Consider the following 23956-nt stretch of genomic DNA (forward strand, 5'->3'; position numbering starts at 1 on the left):
TCCAATTAATTATTTTTAAAATATTTTCTGAATTCTGTGTCTTCTTAGGAAATTTTTGTCTAATCAAACTTTAAGATTTTCAGGCCAGGCATGGTGGCTCACTCCTGTAATCCCAGCACTTCCAGAGGCCAAGGCGGGCAGATCACCTGAGGCCAGGAGTTCAAGACCACCCTGGCCAACATGGTGTAACTCCATCTCTACTAAAAATACAAAAATTAGCCGAGCGTGGTGGCAGGCACCTGTAATCCTACCTATTCAGGAGGCTGAGGTAGGAGAATTACTTGAAGCCAGGAGGCACAGGTTTCAGTGAGCCGAGATCACACCACTGCCCTCCAGCCTGGGTGACAGAGCAAGACTCCATCTCAAAAAATATCTATATCTTTTTTTTCCATTTTTTTCTAAAAGTTTATAGTCTTAGCTTTAATACTAGGTTCATGTATGATGTATTTTGAGTTTACTTTTGTATGAGATGAGGTAAAGATAAAATGTGTGTGTGTGGACAAATATACATTTGTATGAAGATATCCAATTGTTTCAGCACCATTTATTGAAAAGATTATCCTCATTTATTGAATTGACTTTGTGCATTTGGCAAAGTTCAGTTGGGCCTTTACATATCAGTGTATTCTGGAATATTCTGTTCTACGCACCTATATTTCTGTCTTTATGCCTGTATCATACTGTCTTGATTAAGGTAGCTTTATAATAAGCCTTAAATCTTATCATAAGGTGGTATCAGTCCTCTGACTTTGTTCTTATTTTTTAAAATGAGTTTGATTACTCTGGCCCATCTATATTTTTCTACAAATTTAAAAATCAGCCTTTTTACCCAAAAAAACCCCACAAATAAACCTTAGGATTTATATTGAGATTGCATTGAATGTATACATTGATTTAGGGAGAACTGACATCTAAATAACATTGAATAATCGAATCATGTTGATGACACTTTCTCCATTTATTTAGGTTTTTTTTACACTGTATCAGAAATATTTTATGGTTTTCAGTACAAAAGTTTTATATGTAGCTTGTTAAATTTCCCCTTAAATATCTTGTACTACTTAAATATCTTGATGCTACTGTAAATGGCATTTTTAAGATGAATTTATAACTGTTTATTGCTGACATAAAGAAATACAACTCACTTTTGAGTATGTTGACCTCATATCCCATAACCTTGCAAAACTCATATATATTAGCTGTTTTAAGTGGATTCCTTAGAACTTTCTACAGAAAATCTCCTGTCTTCTTCACATAAAGACAGTTTTACTACCACTTTTCAATATATGCCTTCCATTTTTCTCCCTTGCTTTGTTTTCTGGCTAAAACATCAAGTGGGATGTTTAGTAGCAGTGGTGAGAATGGACATCCTAGCCTTTGTCTCATGCTTAGGGAGAAAGTATGATTACACATGACATTAGCTGTAGCATTCCATGGATGCTCTTATTTGGTTAAAAACGTTACAACCTAATCCTAAAATGTGGAAACTTTGTGTTTTCATAGGTGTTGCCTTTTACCAGATACTTTTCAGCCATATTGACATCATCATGTATTTTCTTTTTTAGTCTCTTGATATGGTGACTGCATTGATTGATCCTTAAGTATTAAACCAACCTTGCATTCCTGTAACCCCACAAAAAAAGACACATTATCTTCTTTTAATCCAATCACTTTGAAACAGCTTTGGCTAAGATGAGCAAGGCATGCTGCTAGACCCACAGAACCCCTGCAGCCCTGCTCCTAGCTGACCTGTTGGCAATGCAGTCATGTCTCTCCCTTTACTCACACCCTCTGATCTCCTGACATGAGCAGTTCTGAAACCTCCTCATGTCCCTCTGACTTCTCCCTTTCCCATCAGCCTCCTTTGTTGCTTTCCATATTCTGCCTCCTACACCAAAATCCATGAGGTGTCCCCAAAGCTTGCTGCTGAGCTGGCTTCTCCTTTCTCTTTGGACCTCTCCACTGAGGATCTCTGATAGTGTCTGTGTGTTATCAATATCATATGTGTGTGATAAGGAGATAGAGATGTATATCTCAAAAGTTAAATCTTCGGCTTAACTGAATCCAAACATACACCACAATTATTGTTTGTCTTCCAAACATCCGTGTTCCCAGAAATCCAACACTCTCCCTTTCCTCACTCCACCATGCACCTGTCCTCTCCCAGGCCACCCAGAAGCCATATTCCATCATCATCCACCAAGACTCCTCCATAGCCCCCAGGTAGGTTTTCCATATCCAGGCAGGACAGCTACTGTGTGACAATTGTGTTCTGGGATCTGTGTGGGGGTGAATAAGAACAAAGACTCTCCTTCACCATCTGCACCTCCCTTCATCCTTTCTGAAGGGATGGCCCCATGCTGGCAACCTTATGTGCACCTGCACTGGCCTCCTTGGTGCAGGCTGATCTGAGCAAGGGTGGTGCACCTGTGGCCCTCTATGGTGTGAGAAGCTGGAGCCATCTCCCACTAAGCCCCCATTAGCCTGGGAAGCTGTCAGGAGACAGAGTCTCATCACTTCCTGTGTTCTGATGAGACACGGGGCTTTCTGCCAAGCCACTCAGAGCTACTGCATGGAACCCCCCGCCACAGTCAGCTGGACTTGCTCCTCTGCCACAGTGTGGACCCCAGGTCACCCTGTGGTCATCTGGCCCTGTTTGTTTCACTATTGCCCTTTCTGGTGTGTGGACAAGGGCCTAAGAGCTGGCACCTTTCAATTTATTTGGGAGTCATAAGCTCTTAGAACCTAAAAGTGGCTTACTGTGTCTGTGCCAGCCGATCTTTCAGGACTTAGCCAGGCCTTGTCTCATGTTTGGCCGTGTCCATTGGTGCTGCTTCAGGCTTGGTGACAACTTTCACAGGTGACTTGTGATGTAGGTGTAAGAAATGGCCTTTACCCACTGGAGGTCAGTGAGACTCCCAATTTCCACCTCATCCCAGAGCAAGATGTGCCTGGCCAGGACAGCTGCTAGGCATACAGGGACAGCTGGGTGCCATGTGTCTCCCTCCACAGTCCTGCAGACCCCACAGCGGGTAGAGAGGGGGCCAGCCAGTGGGCAGGTCATCACATCTGAGTAACTGGCACCCAAGTATGCTGTCCCTTCCTCTCAGTCACCTCCAGCTGATGCTTCTCTTGTCCCATATTTTTCATTTTCTATCTTAATTTTTAACCCATAAGTTAGGTATCATTAGGATGTCACCCTGGCCAATGTCCACTTGGACACCTCTGCACATTTACCATTTTCTTTACCTACAATCTCTTCTCTACCTCAGACCCTTCTCCTGGCATTATTTTCTTTCTTCCTGGGCTTCGTTTACTAAGAGTTCTTTTTGTGATTATCTGATAGTAGTAAAAGGTTTCAGTTTTCATTCTTCTGAAAACATAATTGTTTCATGATGTTTTCTTGAAAGACAGAATTGTAGGATGGTTCTATTCCCTTGGAACTTTGAAGGAAGCCTTGCACTGCCTTTGTCTTCCATGGCCGCAGGGCAGCAGTTAGTTGCAAGTCTAATAGTTATTTCTCAATCGGCTGTCGTTCTTTTCTCCGGGCTACTTTTTAAAGCCTCTTCATCACTGGGACCTGCAGTTGGATGAGGATACAGTAAGGATATGGTTAAGGGCATGAATTTGCTCACGAGTCCTGCTTGAGATTCACTGGACCTCTTGAATTGGATGGCTGGGGTCTCATTAATTCAGAGAAATTTTTACCCTGTCTCCTGCCTCTCCTTCATTTTCTCTATCTTCCTGGAACTCTGACCAGGCTTATATTAGATGTTTGCATTCTGTAATCCATGTTTTTGATTTGTCTTTTGTATTGTCCATCTTTTCTTTTCTCCCTTTCTGTTGCATTTGGCTTCATCTTTTGACTCATCTCCTCTCTTTAGCTTTGATTAATCACAGTTAAATCCTATCAGCATGCTTTTAATTTAAGTTATATTCTGTAAGTTCTATTTGACTTTTTTCAAACCTAGTCCACTTAAACGCCTCTTGTTACTTCTTTTTTTTTTGTACCCAATTTTATTTCTTTAAACATGCATGCGCTGTGTGTTATATATGTGATCTTTTAATGCCTGCATTCCGGATGGGTCCTGGTCACTTTATGGTCTCAGCCAGTTGATGCTCATGGTGGAGTTTCTTGATATATGTAGTGACTTTGGTTTCAAATTTGTGTTTCTCAGAACTACTCCGTACAAGGTTGTTGAAACCTAGGTTCAAATTTGTTAATGCAGCATGTTTGCCAAATCGCCAACCCTCATAATTAATAATTATTATACATTTGAACTTACCAATTAATTGTAGCAAATTCCCCCTCCTCAGTATTGTTGGCAATAGATTTGATCTTTCTACTTTTCCAAACATTTAGGACATAGCTGAGGAATTACACATTTTTACTAATAAAACATGTCTTCTATTTGTTTAGCATATTCTGGTTTTCTGTAAGACTTTAAGACTTTATTTTTTTTTAATTTAGATGTTAAAAAGAACATTTTTAAAATACGCGATTCTTGGGGAACAACCTACCTTAAAATGCTTTTTTGGAAGTAGATGACTGTATGGACTGATGATAATCCTCTTCCTGCATCAAGAACATGATTCTGGCTAAAATAAGTTCCAATGACTCTTGTGCATAAACAAAAAATTCAGCCGAATATTTTCTAGAAATATGTTTAGTTAGACAAGCCTCTAGAAGACAGAATATTGTCTTTGCAGATTCTAGAACAAATCAGTTTGATCATCAGAATTACCTGTGAATTCTTTTTTATGTTTCTTTGTGTGACTGTTCTGCTGCAGACAGCCCAAGGGCCAATATTTGAGAGGCACTTTACAAGCAGAAAAAGCACATTTTCTATAACCCAGTGAGATAAAATGCAATTTTATTGAATAAAATAAAAGCCTGTCCTATAATCCTGCCCTTTACATTAAGTGTATTTTTGCCAACACCATGAAAGTATGCATTTGGAAGGTGTCCTCTTTGTAGAAGCCCAGGTTGGCGTGTGGGCTGCAGGGGGCGGTCTGGCTGAGGCCACGCAAGAAGCTGGAGGGCTGCACTTCAGGAGACCTGCCAGCCTTGTTTGCGGCAGGGAAGATGTTGCTAAGTGCAACCAGCTAATTTTAATGTAAAGGGAGCATGGCTCTAAGTTAATTTAATTAATCAAGCCTCTACTGCAAGAAACAATTGGGTGCTGTGGACAGAGAGAGCCATGACAAGACAATTCCACTACCTTAATATGACAGCTGCGGTTGAGATTTTAGTTAGATATTTACCATGGTGATTTTAAGAAGTGATGTCTTGGAATTACAGTAAATATTTATATGTATACGTATAAATATATATAAATACATACATATATACAAATATATGTGCGTACGTTACCTGAATTCCAAAAATATGACTATTGCTTAGTGCTTAAATCTTATTAAGGTATTAAACCTTCACCACTCTACTTAAACACCATGGCTTCCAACATGAATTAGGACTCTAGTAAGCATTAAGAAAAATCATATTTTTGGAAATCAGGTAATTTATAAGGTTTTGGTTTGGTTGGTTGGGTGGGTGGGTTTTTGGTGGTTTTTTTGATAATTTCTTATCTAACTAGCTAAATTATTATTGATTGTGGATATTTTGGTAATATAAGGTCTAAATTTGAATTTAAGACATAGTCATTCACATGTTCGATTTGCAACGCCTCTCAACTGCTTCTATTCATTTGTAGCAACTAGCCATACCTAATTGAGAGTGATGAAGCTAGCCAAGAATTTGCTAAAAAATAAATAGGTGCCAACTGCATTCATATCATAAAAGAAGTGCATATTCAACTGTCTTCATGGTCAGTCTAAAAGTTAGCCTGGCTTCTCTGTCATTTTTAATTGTGACAGTTCATTCATTTCCAGCCCACAGATGGGGATACTGTGGGTGGTTGTAAAATGTCTCAAGTCTTGGAAGTGTATTATTCTTTAGATGAATAGGTGTTGTTTTGATTTGCTTATGTTTATTCTATGTTTCTTGAAGGAAGTTGGTTTTGATTTTGTAGTTGCTGTTGTTTGCTTTTTTTTTTTTTTTGAGACAGAGTCACCCTGTGACACCCAGGCTGGAGTGCAGTGGTGCAATCTCAGCTCACTGCAACCTCCACCTCCCGGGTTTAAGCGATTCTCTCGCCTCAGCCTACCGAGGAGCTGGGACTACAAGTGTGTGCACCACCACACCCAGCCAATTTTTGTATTTTTAGTAGAAATGGGGTTCCACCGTATTGGCCAGGTTGGTCTCGAACTCCTGACCTCAAGTGATCCACCCGGCTCGCCCTCTCAAAGTGCTGGGATGACAGGTGTGAGCTACCACACCCAGCCTGAAGGAAGTTATAAAAATTGGCTTGACCCCCTGGTGTGCATACATCTGAGTGTTTTCCTCTGAAGATCTCCTGTAGCTTCCTGGTTGAGACCCCGCTTAGCAATTCCCGTGCCGAGGTTCACCATTTAGTGAGGAACGTGGGAACTCTGAGCCTGACTTTGGCCCCTGAGTACCATGCTGGAATTGCACAGTGGCAGAGTCAAGTCCAAGGGTGCCGGAGCCTCAGCCAGTGGCATCTTTGTGACAATGAGGTCAGCACAAAGGAGCAGGGGGATTAGAAAGCTATTTGGAAAAGGAGAGACCTGGCCCTTGCTTGTTAAAATGTAGAAACCTACGTAGCACTCACTTATTGTAGAATTTATTTCGGTTCTCTGTGATGTTAATGAGATATGAAAAGCCTTTTCTCTGTTTGCAAGGTATCAGCGCAGTAACATTAGTGACACAGAATCAGCTCCAGTGAATGGGAGAGAAAGTTCACCTGCACCACAATTTATAATTGGCCTACTCAGGGGACCTAAGTCTTTTTGCAAGAAAACTAGAGCAGTTTGTGCTTTCAAATATGTTCCTTTCAAGCTTGCATTGTCACAGAGAAGGTCTGAAAGAATCCGATTGCATTTAATTCAGACTTCAGTATTCTAGTCTGAAAAGACTCAAAGAAGAAAAGAAAGAAGGAGAAAAAAAAATCCCTCAAGCTTCTATAAGGCCGGCGTGTGACATCAGGATTGTTGGCATAAAAGCGCCCTTGTGACAGACATCATTATATCATTGCAGGAAGGAAAAGAATGAATAGGTCCCCCAAATATTTCTGGCGAAGTTCCAAATGTATGCAGTTTATGGCGACTCCTACGAAAATCTCTCTGCTTTCTGGGGTAATGCAGGACTAAAGTGGGGGCCCATTGGGGAGCACTTTATTTTAAGCTTCCATCAATGGGTGCTTAACTACTACTAATTTGGAACAGTGGCTTGGGGAACTATATTTGTGAGTCACATACATATCAAATGATTCCATTGTGATTGGTTTTATTGCAATGAATGCCGGGGAGGCGTTATTGATGGGAAGAGGAAAGAAGTGGGCTGTGCTTGTGTCGCTCTGCTGAGCTGAGCCACTTTGAGGCTAGAGAGAGCCCGGGGGGTCCCTCCCACACCCCTGGAGAAAACCGATGGTGATAAAGGAAGCCGCCTCGATTGTACTCCTTTGCATCACGCCAGAGAAACCAGAAACAAACAGCATTGACCTAAATATTGGCATTGATCACTGCATTTCTTTTCTTTTCTGACTAATTTTAGGAAGCTGGGAATCTATGTGAGCGACGCTCAAGTGCCACATCAGTGGGATTTCAAATGCAATGTTGTGGCTCCGTACCAGCACGGAGTCATTTTCTGCCTAAATCCTCCTGGGAACGCCCCACTCTGCCCCCATGTTCTCCCTCACCTGGACTTTGGAATTCCATGCTGGGGCCGTCTCCAGCCTCCCCATCACCAGCTCCCCCAGAAAACCTAGCAGAGCCAAACCTAGACTATCGCTCCCTCCAAGCTCCAAGTTTCTCCTCCACCTGGAAAGCAGCCCTTCGCCAGCTGGTGACATTTGCCAGAAACCGGGGACCCTTCCCTGGCCCTCCTCATGCAACTGTCCCCTGTCCTGTGGGTTTTTGCTCCAGATTGTGTCCCGAAACCAGTTGTTTCCTCATCTCCACTGCCACTGGATTCATTCCCACTTCTCGCTGTCTCCAATCCATGGTCTTTTAAGAAGGTAAATAATGTCAGGCTGCCCGTGCTCAAAACCATTCTCACCTCTTACAGAGGAGCTCCAAGGTCCCTGAGCAACCGTGTGTCCTCTGGGTCTGATCCTCCCTCCCTGGGCTGTCTCGTCTCTGCTGCTGCACTCTACCCCACCCCTCTGGCAGACCTGCAGTCCCCAACACACCGGCTCCCCTGCCAGCCACACTCATCCCTCCCCCTAACTTCAATGCCACGGCTGCTGACATGAACCAGGACGCACGCTCCAGGCTTTCTTGCCACCCCATGCTTCTCCTTTCCAGCATTTTCGTGCTGTATTTTATATCTTATCTACCATGCAAGGGTTGTTATGAGGATTGGGAGAAAATACACAGAAATGGTTAAGTATGTTGAAGGTGTTTGTGACCAGTTATTTCATATGAAATTACTAGTAAATGTAACTGCATCCAGGGCTCCTTTGAATGTTGGGGCAGAGCTATTAGCTTGTCATGACTTTGGGGTCTCCTCATCACGACATGAGAAGCTGAGGCACAGCAGCCCGTGCCAGGAGGGCCGTGTTCTGCGGGAGTTTCGGAGGCAGCACCCCCGTCTCTGTGCCACGGCCCTGGTCCTGGCGGCACCCACCCCCTTCCCCCGGCACTCTTGCTACATGGCCCACCCCATGGATCCATCATCCACATCCACTCACCTCACACTTTCTGCCCTGAAAGTTTCACTCAACAGGGAAAGCAGGAGCCAGAAAACGCCCCTCAGAGGGGACCTGCGGACGGAGGCAAAGCCCCTAGGTTTCCAGCCTACTTCCCAGACAGTGAGTCTTTCACGCATCCTCCCCCAACTCTCTGTGAGGCCACTGCTTCCGCAGCCGCAGGGAGGAGCTCCTTCTAGTTTCGTGCCTTTCTTCCCATGGCCTTTTCCTCAGGCCCGTGGTCTGCTCTTGCTTCTTTCCTTCCTAGCTACCACTCCTCCTAAATACAGCAAAGATGCACTCCGTTCTCACCCTCCTAACCACCATGGCCCCCCAACCTCAGTGATCACAGACACATGGCAGGGATGGTGCTCTGTATGGCGCCAACGCTCAGCTACAGCCTTTCAGAACTGGACTCACATCATTCACGGGGAGCTCCTGCAACCACCTGTTCTGAGAAAGCCCCACATCTGTGTGGTGCTGCTGGACTCCCCACACCTGTGCTACTGATCCTAAGCCTCCCCACACCTGTGCTAGTGGTCCTGGGCCCCCCATACCTGTGCTAGTGGTCCTGGGTCCCCCCACACCCCTGTGCTAGTGGTCCTGGTCCCCCCACACCCCTGTGCTAGTGGTCCTGGGCCCCCTACACATGTGCTACTGGTCCTGGGCCACCCCACACCTGTGCTGTTGGTCGTAACCCCCCCATACCTCTGCTGGTGGTCTGTGCTAGCAGGACTGTGCTAGCAGTCCTGGGCCCCTTGTGTCCACTCAGGGCACCATAAGTGTGTGCCCACTGTGTGCCAGGCCACCCAGCCCTGAGGGCCCCAAGGCTGGCCCTGCTCCAGCCCACCCACCAGCTTCAGGAGAGCACCAGGGGCCAGCCAATGGCTGTGGATGGGCACCAGGAAGACACTGACACTGCTGGACAGGGTGCTGGGGTTAAGCAAAGACCCAACTGGTAGGTGGAGGGTTGGGGCTCTGGGGCTCTCACTACTGGAGCGGGAGGGTACATAAGCTGTGGCAAAGTAATCCCTGCAGTCCTGGGTCAAGGTTGGTGATGCCAGTGTGAACAGCTGCATGGTGACCATGGATACAGATGGAGGCCTGCTGTAACACAGACACCTGCACCACGCAGGCATTGCACTCACATGCATCCTCTTTGCTGGCGTGGAGGCCTGCTGTAACACAGACACCTGCACCACGCAGGCATTGCACTCACATGCATCCTCTTTGCTGGCGTGGAGGCCTGCTGTAACACAGACACCTGCACCACGCAGGCATTGCACTCACATGCATCCTCTTTGCTGGCGTGGAGGCCTGCTGTAACACAGACACCTGCACCATGCAGGCATTGCACTCACGTGCATCCTCTTTGCCGGCGCTGAGAGGGCCGGGAAGCAAGGACACCCCAGGAGCAACACACATACTTGAACCAGGTTTGCTTAGAGAAATGGCTGCTTCCAGAACCAGGCAGGGCAGACTCATGGTGAGCCTGGAGCATCTTGCAGCGCCACAAAATAAGAAAGTGCTCAAGCAAGCAAACAAAAAGAAACAAAACGCACAGTAATGGGAACGTGTCACAGGAATGCAGGAGCCAGCTGAAGGAGCTCCCGGTGGCCAAAGCTGGAGAAATTTGAGCAAGAAAGTGAATAAAATAATGTTGGATTACAACCCAAAGGACAAGGATCCATGAGTCTATACTGATTTTAAACAACACCACCACCAACGAATGAATGAAGGAATAAATGAAAAAGAGACAAATCTCCTGTGCAGAAGAATTTCCAAAGGATTAATGTAGAGATCCACCCCCAGGAGGTGGGGCACAGCTCCCCAGGCCCGAAGCGTGGGTGACTCATGCTGCCTTCCTTCCAGAGACACAGCTTGGAGAGCCACAACCCCAGCTGGGGGACGAGGCCGGCTGCAGAGGGAGGCTGTGCTGACCCACGTCCCAGTCTAACCATGAGAAGAACATCAGACAGATCCCAATAGAGGGACATTCTACAAAACTTCTGAACAGTAACCCCTCCAAACTGTCAAGGTCACCCAAAATAAAGGAAGTCTGAGAAACTGCCACAGCCAAGAGCAGCCTGAGGAGGCCTGCGGACTCAGCCTTGTGGTGTCCCAGCTGGGATCCTTCCTGGGGCAGAAAGAGGGCATTAGGGAAAAAATAAAAGTGAAGAAAGTAGGGTTTTCTGTTAATAATAATGCATCGATATTGATCCCTTAATGGTAAGCAGATGTGCCATATGAATGTAAGATGTTAATAACAGGCAAAACTGGGTGTCCAGAGTGTGGAAGCTCTGTGCCATCCCAACATGTTTCTATAAAGCTAAAACTGCTCTAAAAAACAAAGTTATTTATTAAAAAATTGGCTGGGAGAAACACTGAGGGCTTCCTGTAGTAGGTAAAATGGATTGCACAGTAGGGATTTTGAACAGAGTGACTTGATGAAAATAACCCTTGATGTAGCCTGGACTGCCATATACAGGGTGGGCTTGTGGGTGGGTAGCCCTGGGGGAGGGCCCCCCTGCTATTGCTGCTGCTGCTGCCACCACACTGTGGGGTCTTGAGCCAGGCCAGCAAGGAGGAGGGGCTTGCCATGGGCTTGGCTGAAGTCCCACACACCCACGATCCCAATCTCCAAGAACAGGATGAAGAATAATTTAGAGGAAAACCATTCGGATACATATGCACCTTCCTTTATGACAGTATAACTTAAACTTGACCTCAATGTGTTGAAAAATGAAGAGATATGAATTCACCAAACAAAAATTTAAACCTTCAAAATAAATTATTGAATGTCTTCAAGAAGACGTGGCTTTATGAATGTTGGAGGCAAGGCAATCCCAGAAGCCGTTTCTCACTGTTTTTACTGAAGGCTCCTAGAGCAGGGAGCTGAAGCCAGCTTAGACCCCACTAGGTCAAACCCTGCACTTCACAGGTGGGAGGACGGGAGGAAGCTGTTTGCTTCAGGTCACTTGCCAAGCCATGGGGGCTGAGGGCCAGGCTTCTTTCCTCTCTGCCTCCCTCTTGTCATATAATCTAACATCGTGGAAACCCCTGGCTCTTCTTCAACCTCCTTCACAAATCACTCGTAATTTTAAATGGCATTGGAATACCAATGTTCGAGAAAATACAGAAACCATCATCTTTTTTTTGCAGGGTCCCACCTCCTCCATGAACTTGTTAGTGAAAATAAAACATCTGTGTAACTGGTTTCAAAAAGCATGCCTTGCTTTCTACTGTCAATGTCATCCACCACCCGCCTTTGGAACCCTGAAGGAAATAGATACGGCTTTTTGTTCAGAAGGTACAAAGTCTTCAGCGGGACCTGGGAACATTCCAAAGCCGAGATGGAGAAGCTGGTGCATTCAGCGGTGTCTGCGAAATCCCTCGGAAGCCCTTTCGGTGCAAACACAAGCAGCTCCTCTCTCCAGGGGCACATACGGCCCTCTGCACAGAGCCTATGCCCGCTGCGAACTCAGCTTTGTATACTTCCGGGTGTGATTTCCCAGCCAAATTTGGAAAAAAGAAACTGGAATCTGACTGCTAAATATATAGACACTTGGAAAAAATGAACTTGGTTCTTAGTTTTATGGCCCAAATAATTTTTAGCTGAAGAAAATAATAGAAATAAACAACAGACATAAAACTTTAGCCTGTGTAAATTAAATGGTTCTGCCGCATTAACTTCATAAAACCATAATCCTCTCCTCCATAAACTATTACATGCACTGCAACATATCTGATTTATGGGGTGTGGAATTGATGGGAAAAAAATAATGCTTGAAAAACATATTAGAGACATTATTGAACAGATTTTAATTGAGATTTGATTTCAATGCCTCTTATCCACATGATTAATGGGTCCTACCCCTCGACTCCAGCAGGCCGAAAAGAGTCTTTAATATGACAATTAAGTATCTGTCTTTAGGTTTTATGTAGCTCTCCCCACTACAATCACTTCATCAGTACAGTGTGGCTTTTGTGCAGATTAAATTGAGACTCAATTTTCTCTATTTTCCAGCACTTACTTATGTTTTATGACAAGCACTAAATCAATTTTATGCTATTATTGATTTTTTCTTAAATGGACACAAACCATTTCGCCTTTTGCCCTTCTCTCCTACCTTCCTTTCCTCTCCCTCTCAGTGTGCGCTTGATATACGGCCTGAGGAGGAAATTCCCGAGACTTCCCGAGACTTCCACAGGTCCTTCCAGTTCATTCCGTTTTTACAGCATCAGAGCTGACAAACTTAACCTGGAATTCTATCAAAACTTATATATTGTTGTAAAGTGACAAGGTGGTGAGTTGTTGGGGTATTTTTATCTTTTCCTTCTGAAACCAAAGAAAGCCTCAAGGTTAATTCACTTCCTTGTAAGTTTGGGCCAAGATTTCTTCTATAATATTGCCTAAATTTTTTGAGCAGAAGCTTAAGCTGTAATTTTTCTAACATCCTTGAAGTCTAATTAATATAGCAATAGAGGGAGAATCTATTTCATGGCTCACAGGGAAAAGGCATTATCTGCAAGGTGCAATAACTCCTTCGAGGTGCCTGACGACAGCCAGTTATGTGCAATGCAATTAAGAAGCTCCCAGATCTTTGGGGCTTTATCCTCTATGACCTATGGCAAAAATTAACAGCTGCCTTGGGCAAAAGAAGTAAGAATAGGTACATAATTTGTAATCAGATAGCATTTTTTTCTGAGTGAAGAATTATACATGAAGAAAAACAGCTAGCAATACCGGCTGCTAGAAAGGTCTCTCATTTATTTGGTGATGCCACTGCCTGTCTTTGAAAATATCGGCATATGTAAGCATAAATGCCTGTTTGCTTTTTATGCCATGACCATTATGACACTCCATTTTGTAGTGAACATTTTATGTAGTTTATTGAAAATGTTAACAGCTAAGCTGGACATAAGCATGAAGATAACATGCTTTTTCTTTACTATCTATAAGAAGTATACATTACCTTGGATAAGTAGTACAGTACTGCATGCAACACAATTTGAAAACAGTAAAATTTGCCATTCAAATAACATAGAAATGAAGCGCTTGCTTTTATTATGTTTCTGTAATGTAAGATGAGTTTATCTGTTAACTTTGGAGGAGAAAGAAAAAGAGAATACAGGGTAACAGGAAGCACATTTTCTTGAATTCATCTGGTTCTTCTTTTTGTTCTGTCTCAAAATAGTCTCAAAAATATGATTGTAAACTAACGCAAAATGTTCTCTAGTTTATTTTAAGGCAATATGCCAGGGTAATGCTTATTAATATCTAGGTTATAAACACATACTTTTTAAATGTTTTCCATGGAAGGAGACCCCAGAATGATTTCTGGTGTTTGGCCACCCGAACGTTACTCTCCTGTGGAAAACGCTGAGACGCTGGAGATCTAGGTTTGCTCTGCAATGATGCTGCCTGCACGCCCTGCGGCCACTCGGGGCAGGCCAGGATGCGGGGTTCCCCCCATCCCCCCCAACCCCCTACAGGTGCTTCCTTATGGAAGGTGGGATGAGATAGCAGCCCCAGGGGTCTACAGGCCCTGTCATATGGGCTTCCCCTTCCCTTTCCTCACGCATTCAAGATAACGGGAGTTCCCAGAGTCGGAGTTCTCCCTGCCGCCTTCACTCCGCCAGGCTCGCTGAGCAGGCTCCCTGGGCAGGCAGGCAGGCAGGCTCTCACATCTGCGGGCCGCGGGGAGAATATTGGTGGGAAACGTGGCCAAGGACTTCGCGTGCAAAGTCCGCATACAAATTGATAAGACCAGCACAGGCAGATAAACATGGACAACAGATCATAAAACATAATGCACAGAAAGAAAACTGTAAACACAAGGTGACTACGAAAACAGTTTAAAGACTTGAGGATCTGCTCTGATGTTGCTGAAATGCCAACAGCAACTTGATTGACTAAGTTTCTTCCAGGAGATTTTTCTTTGCTAATTAGATTTCTCTTTCTATCTAGCAAGATTTCTGGATCCTGGCACTACTGACATTTTAGGGAGCCAGTCTGTGCATTGCAGGAAGTTGAGCAGCTTTTCTGACCTTCACCCACTACATTCCAGACGCACCCCCGCTCCGGTTAAGATAACCAAGAATGTTCCAGCAACTGCCAGTGTTCTCTGGGATGGGTAGGGGGGAGGGTGCAGGAATTGTCCCAATAAGAACCCATGCTACACAGCCTAGCTTGGGGATTGTATTCATTCAGAGCCCAAGTCATCTAAAATCCACTCCCCTGTCCCCCAAGGCAACAAGAAAAATGGCAATGGAGTGTACAAGTCTCCAGTTAGACAGTGTCTTCCCTAACTTTCATTCCATGCTCACATTCATGATTTAGCTTAAACTTTATCAATTCAAAATAAATATGATTGAGCAATGCACTACTGGCTTGCCTTCATTGATCCAACGTACATATTACAGAATCTCTCAAAGGAGAAAATCCGTTTACTCAATGATTATGAAATTGTCGTAACGGAAGCAGTCCACGCTGACCGCAGTAGCCCTTCATGACAGTCCCCTGGATGTTGAGAGGCATCCCATCAAACCATCCAGCAAACCCCAAACACTGTCAGAGGCCCAGGGCTCTCCAGCTTCACCTCATTTTTTTAGCACAGACAGTGGCCACGGGTCCCAGATTAGGGCCCCATGAATGGAGGGAAACAGTACAAGTGCTTTGCAACCGAGTCATTGAGTAGTCAGCGCCAGGTCATAAGAGACACCTGGACTCAGAGCTGAAGAGCTGTCAGTACGAACATCCAGCACTGACTCTGCCTCCAAAACTTCAGAACAGAGATTAAATTCCCTGGGCCTCCAACGCCTGGCTATAAGACTAAAGTTTCCATTATTTGTTCTCTTTCCGCCATACAGTTATACAACTCTATGGACATACACAGTAAAGAACAGCAAAGAACTAGCACTCTTACCCAAAAGGTTTTTAAAAGTATTTTTTTTGTTTTGTTTTTCGTTTTTGATACGGAGTCTCGCTCTGTCACCCAGGCTGGAGTGCAGTGGTGCGATCTCAGCTCACTGCAAGTTCCGCCTCCTGGGTTCATGCCATTCTCCTCCCTCAGCCTCGGCTGGGACTACAGGTGCCTGCCACCACAGCCAGCTAATTTTTTATATTTTTAGTAGAGATGTGGTTTCACCGTGTTAGCCAGGATGGTCTCAATCTCCTGACCTCGTGATCCGCCCGCCTCGGCCTCCCAAAGTGTTAGGATTACAGGCTTGAGCCACCGCACCAGGCCATGTATTTTAATAGAACTACGGTTAGAATAATTGATGGGGGAGTTATTTAGCAACGATAACATCTAACACCAAACCAAGTTTCCCTTGCACAAACCAAAATACAAGATCATATTAAGTAAGTAGGTACTTAAATGTAGAGATTCATGCATCTAGTCTCAAACATGTGGCAGGTGTCCAGATTGCATAATGAAAACATAGGCAAAAATCACCTGTCTTCATGCTGCTTAAATTCAGGTGAGATAAATGATAAATAACGAAAATATTCACATTATTAGATGGTGAAAACACTGTGTAGGGAAAACCTAACCAGGAAAGGGAACTAAAACTTAAGTGGAGGTTGTCACATAAGGTTTTCTTTAAAAAAATCAAATCCTAAATAAAAAGTCTAATTAAAAAAACTCTTCTGTTAAAGAAAATACACACTATTGAAATTTATTTGAAATATGCACCCATTTATAATAGCACGTAACAAAATTGGTCTGAAGACTGAAGCTGGTGATGAAGGAGCCACAGAACGCACATATTCTTCCATCAATGACCTTTTTTTTTTTTTTAAGATAGGATCTGGTTCTGTTGCCCAGGCTGGAGCGCAGCAGTATGATTTCAGCTCACTGCAACCTCTGCCTCCTGGGTTCAAGCAATTTTCTGGCCTCAGCCTCCCAAGTAACTGGGATGACAGGCACATACCACCACTCCTGGCTAATTTTTGTATTTTTAGTAGAGATAGGGTTTTGCCATGTTGACCAAGTTGGTCTCGAACTCTTGACCTCAAGGGATCCGCCCACCTCAGCCTTCCCAAAGCATCAGGTTTACAGGCGTGAGCCACTGTGCGGGGCCAATGAGCTCATATTTTAACAATATTCTTCATGTAACCAGGGGTGTCCAACCTTGTGGTTTCCCTGGGCCACACTGGAAGAAGAATTGTCTTGGGCCACACATAAAATATACTGACACTAATAATAGCTGATGAGCTAAAAAATAAAAAGCTCCGTGCATAATTTTCTTGATATTCGCCACCACAGATAAGCAAAGAAAGTCCTTGCATTTAAACGGCTGGTCATGGCTGATGTAAACCAAGGTTATTGCCACTTTAAACCAACAAAGTTTGGGTCTCCATTTTCTCCATAGTTTCAATTAATAAGCTAATTAAGGGGAGACAGTGTATTATTCCTGAATGAATTAGGTCCTTGCTGCTCCGTAGAAGGAGCAAAACATTGGGGTCACACTGGAGAAAAGCCTGCAGGACTTGGAGGAGTCACCAAAGAGCCCTCTTTCTCCAGGTTGCAGCTCCCAGGGCCGCACAGCAGGCCTCGGGAACGGGATTCAGTCTCCAGGGTGCAGCTCCCAGGGCCGCACAGCAGGCCTCGGGAACGGGATTCAGTCTCCAGGGTGCAGCTCCCAGGGCCGCACAGCAGGCCTCGGGAACCGGATTCAGTCTCCAGGGTGCAGCTCCCAGGGCCGCACAGCAGGCCTCGGGAACCGGATTCAGTCTCCAGGGTGCAGCTCCCAGGGCCGCACAGCAGGCCTCGGGAGCGGGATTCAGGGCCGGGGTCAGGGCCCTTCCCAGCATTCCTGCACCACCCGCGACCTGGCATCTGCAGGGGGAAGGCACCCACGCCCACGCAGCCCTCCGCACTGGCCTCTGCCCTCCTCCTCCCTCCCCAGCACTGGCCTCCTCTCCTCCTTCTCATCCCAGCCTCTCCCATCTGCTCTCTGACCTCACACCCAGCAGCACCCAGGCCTTCAGCCTCAGTGTGAACCCATCTGAACGTCCCCCTCTGGTCAGGGAGAAAGCTCGGTGACATTCCCAGTCCCAAGGACAGCACTGGGGTCAGGGATGCTCGTGGGACCCATGACGCAGAGGCAGGTCCCTACCCACCGGGCCGCGGGCCGCTGAGCACAGAGCGTGGAGCCCTGCGGCGGGGTCGTTCCCGGGCCCCGCGTGCCATCCTGGGGTTGTGCATGGTGGCGGCGAAGGCACCCAGCGCTGGGACCCCAGCGAGGCGACCCGGGGCCACCGGGCAGGCCCAAGAGCTGCCTGTCTGCGGGCCCCTTGCTTTCCACAGCAGCCGGCCTGTCAGTCCTCGGCGGGAGCCTCTCGTTCCCCAGCCACGGGGGCCTTCCCGGGGTGCGGCCGAGTCAGGCGGAGACCCCCTGGGGCGGGTGGCAGGAGCGGGGCCGCAGCAACAGGGCGGCGTGGAGGGAGAGAAACACCTTACCCAGCCGGCGGCCCCCTCCAGCGTGCAGCTGGAACGGGAAGCTGTCTGCTCAGCCGTCAGAAGGATGCGAGAAGTTACCGAGCTCCCCGTAGAGGCCTCCAGCAGCCCTCGCAGCCCAGCCCTCCGCGTGGCGATAATATGCTCCTATCAGCTTTAATAGCCCCATGCTGGATTCAGGAGGTATTATGGATTGTACAGCAAGCATATTGTCATTAAATTAAATTTTCAGAACATTCCCCAGCTCATCACAAATACCACAGAGAGTCATCATAATCGGTTCTCAACACATGTGTAATTGCCTTCAGCTGGTGTCTCTTACAGTTGACATTGTTCGGCAGTGATAAGGTGATTGGCGATTTCAATACACAGCTTGTTTCATAGCTGCCGTAATTGAAATATGGTATGTGTGAATGGAAGATTACATTAAGACCTGGGATAATCACCTGACATGAGAGTAATTGAGTCTACAATCTGCCACTGGGTCTCTCAGGGAGGGCTGAAATGAAAAGAAGCCATTAGCAGATTACACCACTGCTGGCTGTGCCGCCGTGCCAGGCTGGCATTCCGGAGCGCGGGCGCCGCGCCACGCTGTCGAGGGCACCGTAAATGACAAGGAGAGAGGGCAAAGCCAAACACTGGAGAGGAAAAGTTGAGCTCGTCTCCGCGGGGAGAGCCGGGCAGGTTCTAGAACAAATACTCGCGCTGTTTGGAAGCCCTTTGCTGCCATCTCCGCCTGGCCGTGGCGTCTGTGAGCGTGGCAGAGAGGGGCTGGGCTGGCACGGCTCTCCCTCCCTTCCTCCCTCCGCCTCTCACTTTATTCCCCCCATCTTTCTCTGCCTGTCTGTCTCTGTCTCCCCCTCTCTCTCTCATTTTCTCCCTCCATCTCTCTCTGCCTGTCTGTCTCTGTCTCTCCCTTCTCTCTCTCATTTTCTCCCTCCATCTCTCTCTGCCTGTCTGTCTCCCCACCCCCTCATTTTCTCCCTCCATCTCTCTCTGCCTGTGTCTGTCTCTGTCTCCCACCTCTCTCTCTCATTTTCTCCCTCCATCTCTCTCTGCCTGTGTCTGTCTCTGTCTCCCCCCCCTCTCTCTCATTTTCTCCCTCCATCTCTCTCTGCCTGTCTGTCTCTGTCTCTCCCTTCTCTCTCTCATTTTCTCCCTCCATCTCTCTCTGCCTGTCTGTCTCCCCACCCCCTCATTTTCTCCCTCCATCTCTCTCTGCCTGTGTCTGTCTCTGTCTCCCACCTCTCTCTCTCATTTTCTCCCTCCATCTCTCTCTGCCTGTCTGTCTCTGTCTCCCCCTCTCTCTCTCATTTTCTCCCTCCATCTCTCTCTGCCTGTGTCTGTCTGTGTCTCCCCCCTCTCTCTCTCATTTTCTCCCTCCATCTCTCTCTGCCTGTCTGTCTCTGTCTCCCCCCTCTCTCTCTCATTTTCTCCCTCCATCTCTCTCTGCCTGTGTCTGTCTCTGTCTCCCCCCTCTCTCTCTCATTTTCTCCCTCCATCTCTCTCTGCCTGTGTCTGTCTCTGTCTCCCCCCTCTCTCTCTCATTTTCTCCCTCCATCTCTCTCTGCCTGTGTCTGTCTCTGTCTCCCCCCCCCTCTCACTTTATTCCCCCCATCTCTCTCTGCCTGTCTGTCTCTGTCTCCCCCTCTCTCTCTCATTTTCTCCCTCCATCTCTCTCTGCCTGTCTGTCTCTGTCTCCCCCTCTCTCTCTCATTTTCTCCCTCTATCTCTCTCTGCCTGTGTCTGTCTCTGTCTCCCCCCCTCTCTCTCTCATTTTCTCCCTCCATCTCTCTCTGCCTGTGTCTGTCTCTGTCTCCCCCTCCTCATTTTCTCCCCCCATCTCTCTCTGTCTCTCTTTTCTCTGTGCCCTTTCTCTCCTCCCCCTCCCCCAGGTCCTCTCCGTCCCTTTGTCTCTGTCTGTCTCTCTCCCCCTCCTTCTCTCCCAGGGACTCTGCCTCCATCCACCCACCACCCCTGGGAGGTGCTGAGAGCCCCACCTGGAAGACTCTGAGCAAACAAACAACCCTGCCCCAGAGTCACCGGGAGCTTCACACACAAAGTCGACTCCGAGAGCATGGAAGCCAAATTCCACTGCTTTCCAGACCTAGAGGCAAAAACCGCGTTTTCCACAGACTGTGGCAGCAACACAGGGCTGGCGTCACTGCCTTCTGGTGGAGACGCTGCTGCCAGCCTGGCTCCACTGAATGGCGGGAATGTGATGCAACCCAGCTCTAACCCCTCCTCTCAGAGCGCCTGAGGCACAAAGACCCACCCAAAATGAACACCTGTAAGTATTATTAGTATTTCCAACTCACCCTCAGGGTCAGCAGAGAGGAGCTACTTTTCACTGGCTCAGAGCATTCAGTTCTGCCTCAGTTACTCCAAAGACAAAGGAAGCGGCTTCCCCTTTCCCTTCTTCACGTGAGCGTGACTCTGAGTCCACCCACAGGTCACAAGTTATCGAGTACCAATCAGGGCATCCCACAGGCCCACTCTAAGGACACCACCCTGGTGGGCTTGGAAATCAGAAGGGGAACTGTCCACGGTTGGCCACGTGGAGGTTTTATGATCGTCTTGGGGTTAACATCATTCCTGCTAGTACAGCGTGGACACCCCGAGGACTCAGACCTGGACACGTACCCCTGCCCGGCTAGTGATTAGCCACGTGGTAGTGAGTACCCCCCTCCCCCTTTAAGGCTGTTTCTTCAACTCCAAAAATGGAGACCATCACGCCTGCCTTGTCTTCCTCCCACATGTGGTGTGAAATGGTTAGAACATACGTATAGGCATGTGAAATCCCCCAGGAAACTCTGCACAACAGCGTGACTCCAGGACACTCATGTTTGCGATGGTTGTCATAACTGTGCCTCACTTGGCACGTGTATGTGTTTCCTTAGACCAGTCTGTTCAAGTTCACTAATTGGCACAAAATCATAGTTAATAAAAGGGACTACTTGTATTGATAAACAAACGCACGCTGACTCTGAGAGGCCCCTTCCGCCCTCTCTGGATTTTTCCCGCTTCAATCAGCATACAAGGTGGTCCTGGGGGATTCTTGACCTTAGAGAGAAGACTCGAGAGCCCCCATCGACCCAAGATGAAAGTATTGATGGGAAAAATCCCAGGGGGACTTGAAAAGCTATTTCTCCTCCTGGAATCAGAAGTCAACAGGGTTTTCCAGTAGCCTTTGTCAAGCTGAAGATAGTAATATATCTGACCGTCCAAGCAGATTGAGTAACTCATTAACTCAGACCTCACGTGGAATACAAGGCATCTTGGAAGCCCCTCAGAATACGCCCTCCTTAGCCTGGAGCTGAGGATGCTGGAGACACCGCCTCAGCTGCCACCTTGGTGTTTATTGTGAGCAGCATGGGTGACGACCCAGACAAATTCTGCATCCAGGAGGAAACATAAAAATAAAAGCTTGGGTTACTCCTCTTTTTTTATGGAATTTTCTCTTCTGTATATCACTCTCTTAAGTGCGTTCTTCAAAACTTGAAAGGCCCTAGTGTTTTTTTCTGAGGAGCTGACAGTCACAAATTTAGTTTGTTTGACCATAAAGTAGCAAAGTTTTACAACATACAAAAAATACAGTAGTACCATATGACACTGTCAATATCATTTATAGCACAATTTTACACACAGGCACGAGTGTCATAAAAGAGAAATAACTTCTATCAACTGCCCTAAAATGACTTATGTCATAAATAAGTTGGATTTCTGAAAGAAAACCAATAAAGTCCTAGCAAATACAATTTTTCCCACTAAATAATCACCCTGACCTCTTCCTGTTATATTAACCCCCTAAAAAAACACGGGTCTTGGGAAGAAACAGTAAAATGAGTCCATTCTTGATAAGGTAAACCTCAGTCTCTTTTCTCAAAAGGGATTGGGAAAGACTATTGTCAACATAGATCCATTGTTAGAGACTTAAATGACGGAAGCTCATTAGAATGGTGATTTTTTAATTCTTTCTATAATTAGGCATCCACAAAACACTGAGCCAGCTGCATTCTCGTCTCTTCTCCACAAGCTGATGGAGGGTCCTCACCCCGCTCCCAGCCGAGCCCCTGTGTTCACTTGTCCTGGTTCACAAACACGCACGCACAGGCACACACGTGCAAGCACGTCAGCCTTCAGACCCCCTTTCCCTGCCCAGTTGCTGGGTGACTGAGAAGTCGCTGAAGCTGAGTTCTTCCTCAGGGACCCGGTCTGGCTGTGTGGTCATTGCATCGGATGGCAGGGTCTGGACTGGGCCATGAGTAGCTGCCCCCTGACACCTGGGAGGCACCTGCCAGTGACGAGGGAGGCTGGGGCTCTTCCTGGATCCTCCAACGCTTTGATGGTGAGTGTGTTGTCTACGTGCATTCAGGCACAAAAATGTGAAGGAATCATGCTGGTAGCCTCGCCCACAGGCCTCCTAAATCAATATTAACCATGACCAGCCAAGCATCATGCTGTTTCTGTAATTCTCCTATGATAATCCAGTACCAGTACATATGTGAGTTTGAAGTTATATCTTATATACGTATATAATGTGTCAATGGGAAATATTTGAAAATGAAATAATTATTAGAAAAATTGACAAAAACTTCCAGAATTAGTGATTGATATGCATTTCCTTACAAGTGAAACATAAAACCCCTCATTTCTTCATTCAAGATGTGTTAACTTGTTAAGATGTGTGAATGCATATTAATTTGTTAAATTAAGAAGTTATCAACAGTGTAAAGAGACAACCTACAGAACGGGAGAAAATATTTACAAACTATGTATCCAATGAATGTCTAATATCCAGAATCGATGAGGAACTTAAGCAGAAAACAAACAACTCCATTAAAAAAATGGGCAAAGGACATGAACATGTACATCTCAAAGAAGACATACACATGGCCAATAAGCATATGAGAAAGATGCTCAATCTCCCTAATCATTAGATAAATGCAAATCAAAACTACAACAACATACCTTCTCACACCGGTCAGAATGGCTATTATTACAAAGCCAAAATATAGCATATACTGGCAAGATTGCAGAGAAAAGGGAACACCTATCCACTGCTGGTGGGAGTGCAAGTTAGCTCAGTGACTGTGGAAAGCAGTTTGGAGATTTCTCAAAGAACCTAAAATAGAGCTGCTGTTTGAGCCAGCCATTTCATTACTGGGCATATACCCAAAGGAATATAAATTATTCTGCCACAAAGACACATGCACACATATGTTCATCACAGCACTATTCACAATAGGAAAGACAGGGAATCAACCTACACGCCCATCAATGATGGACTGGATACAGAAAATGTGGTACAATACACCCTGGAATACTATGCAGCCATAAAAAATGAGATCGTGGCCTTTGCAGCAACATGAATAAAGCTGGAGGCCATTATCCTAAGTGAATCAGTACAGAAACAGAAAACCACATACAACATATTCTCATTTATCTGTGGGAGCTAGACATTGAGTACACATGGACACAGAGAAGGGAACAACAGACATGGGGGCCTGTTTGAGGGTGACAGGTGGAAGAAGGCTGAGGACTGAAAAACTACCTGCTGCATATTCTACTAACTACCTGAGTGACAAAACCATCTGTACACCAAATCCCCACAGCATGCAGTGTAGCCATGGAACGAACTTGCAGCTATGCCCTGAACCTAAAATAAAAGTTAGAAAAAGAAAAGAAAATTAACTGGATCGATGCTTAGAGCCAGAACAT

Source organism: Pan paniscus, chromosome 17 (genome assembly GCF_029289425.2).
Source record: "Pan paniscus chromosome 17, NHGRI_mPanPan1-v2.0_pri, whole genome shotgun sequence".
NCBI lineage: Eukaryota > Metazoa > Chordata > Mammalia > Primates > Hominidae > Pan > Pan paniscus.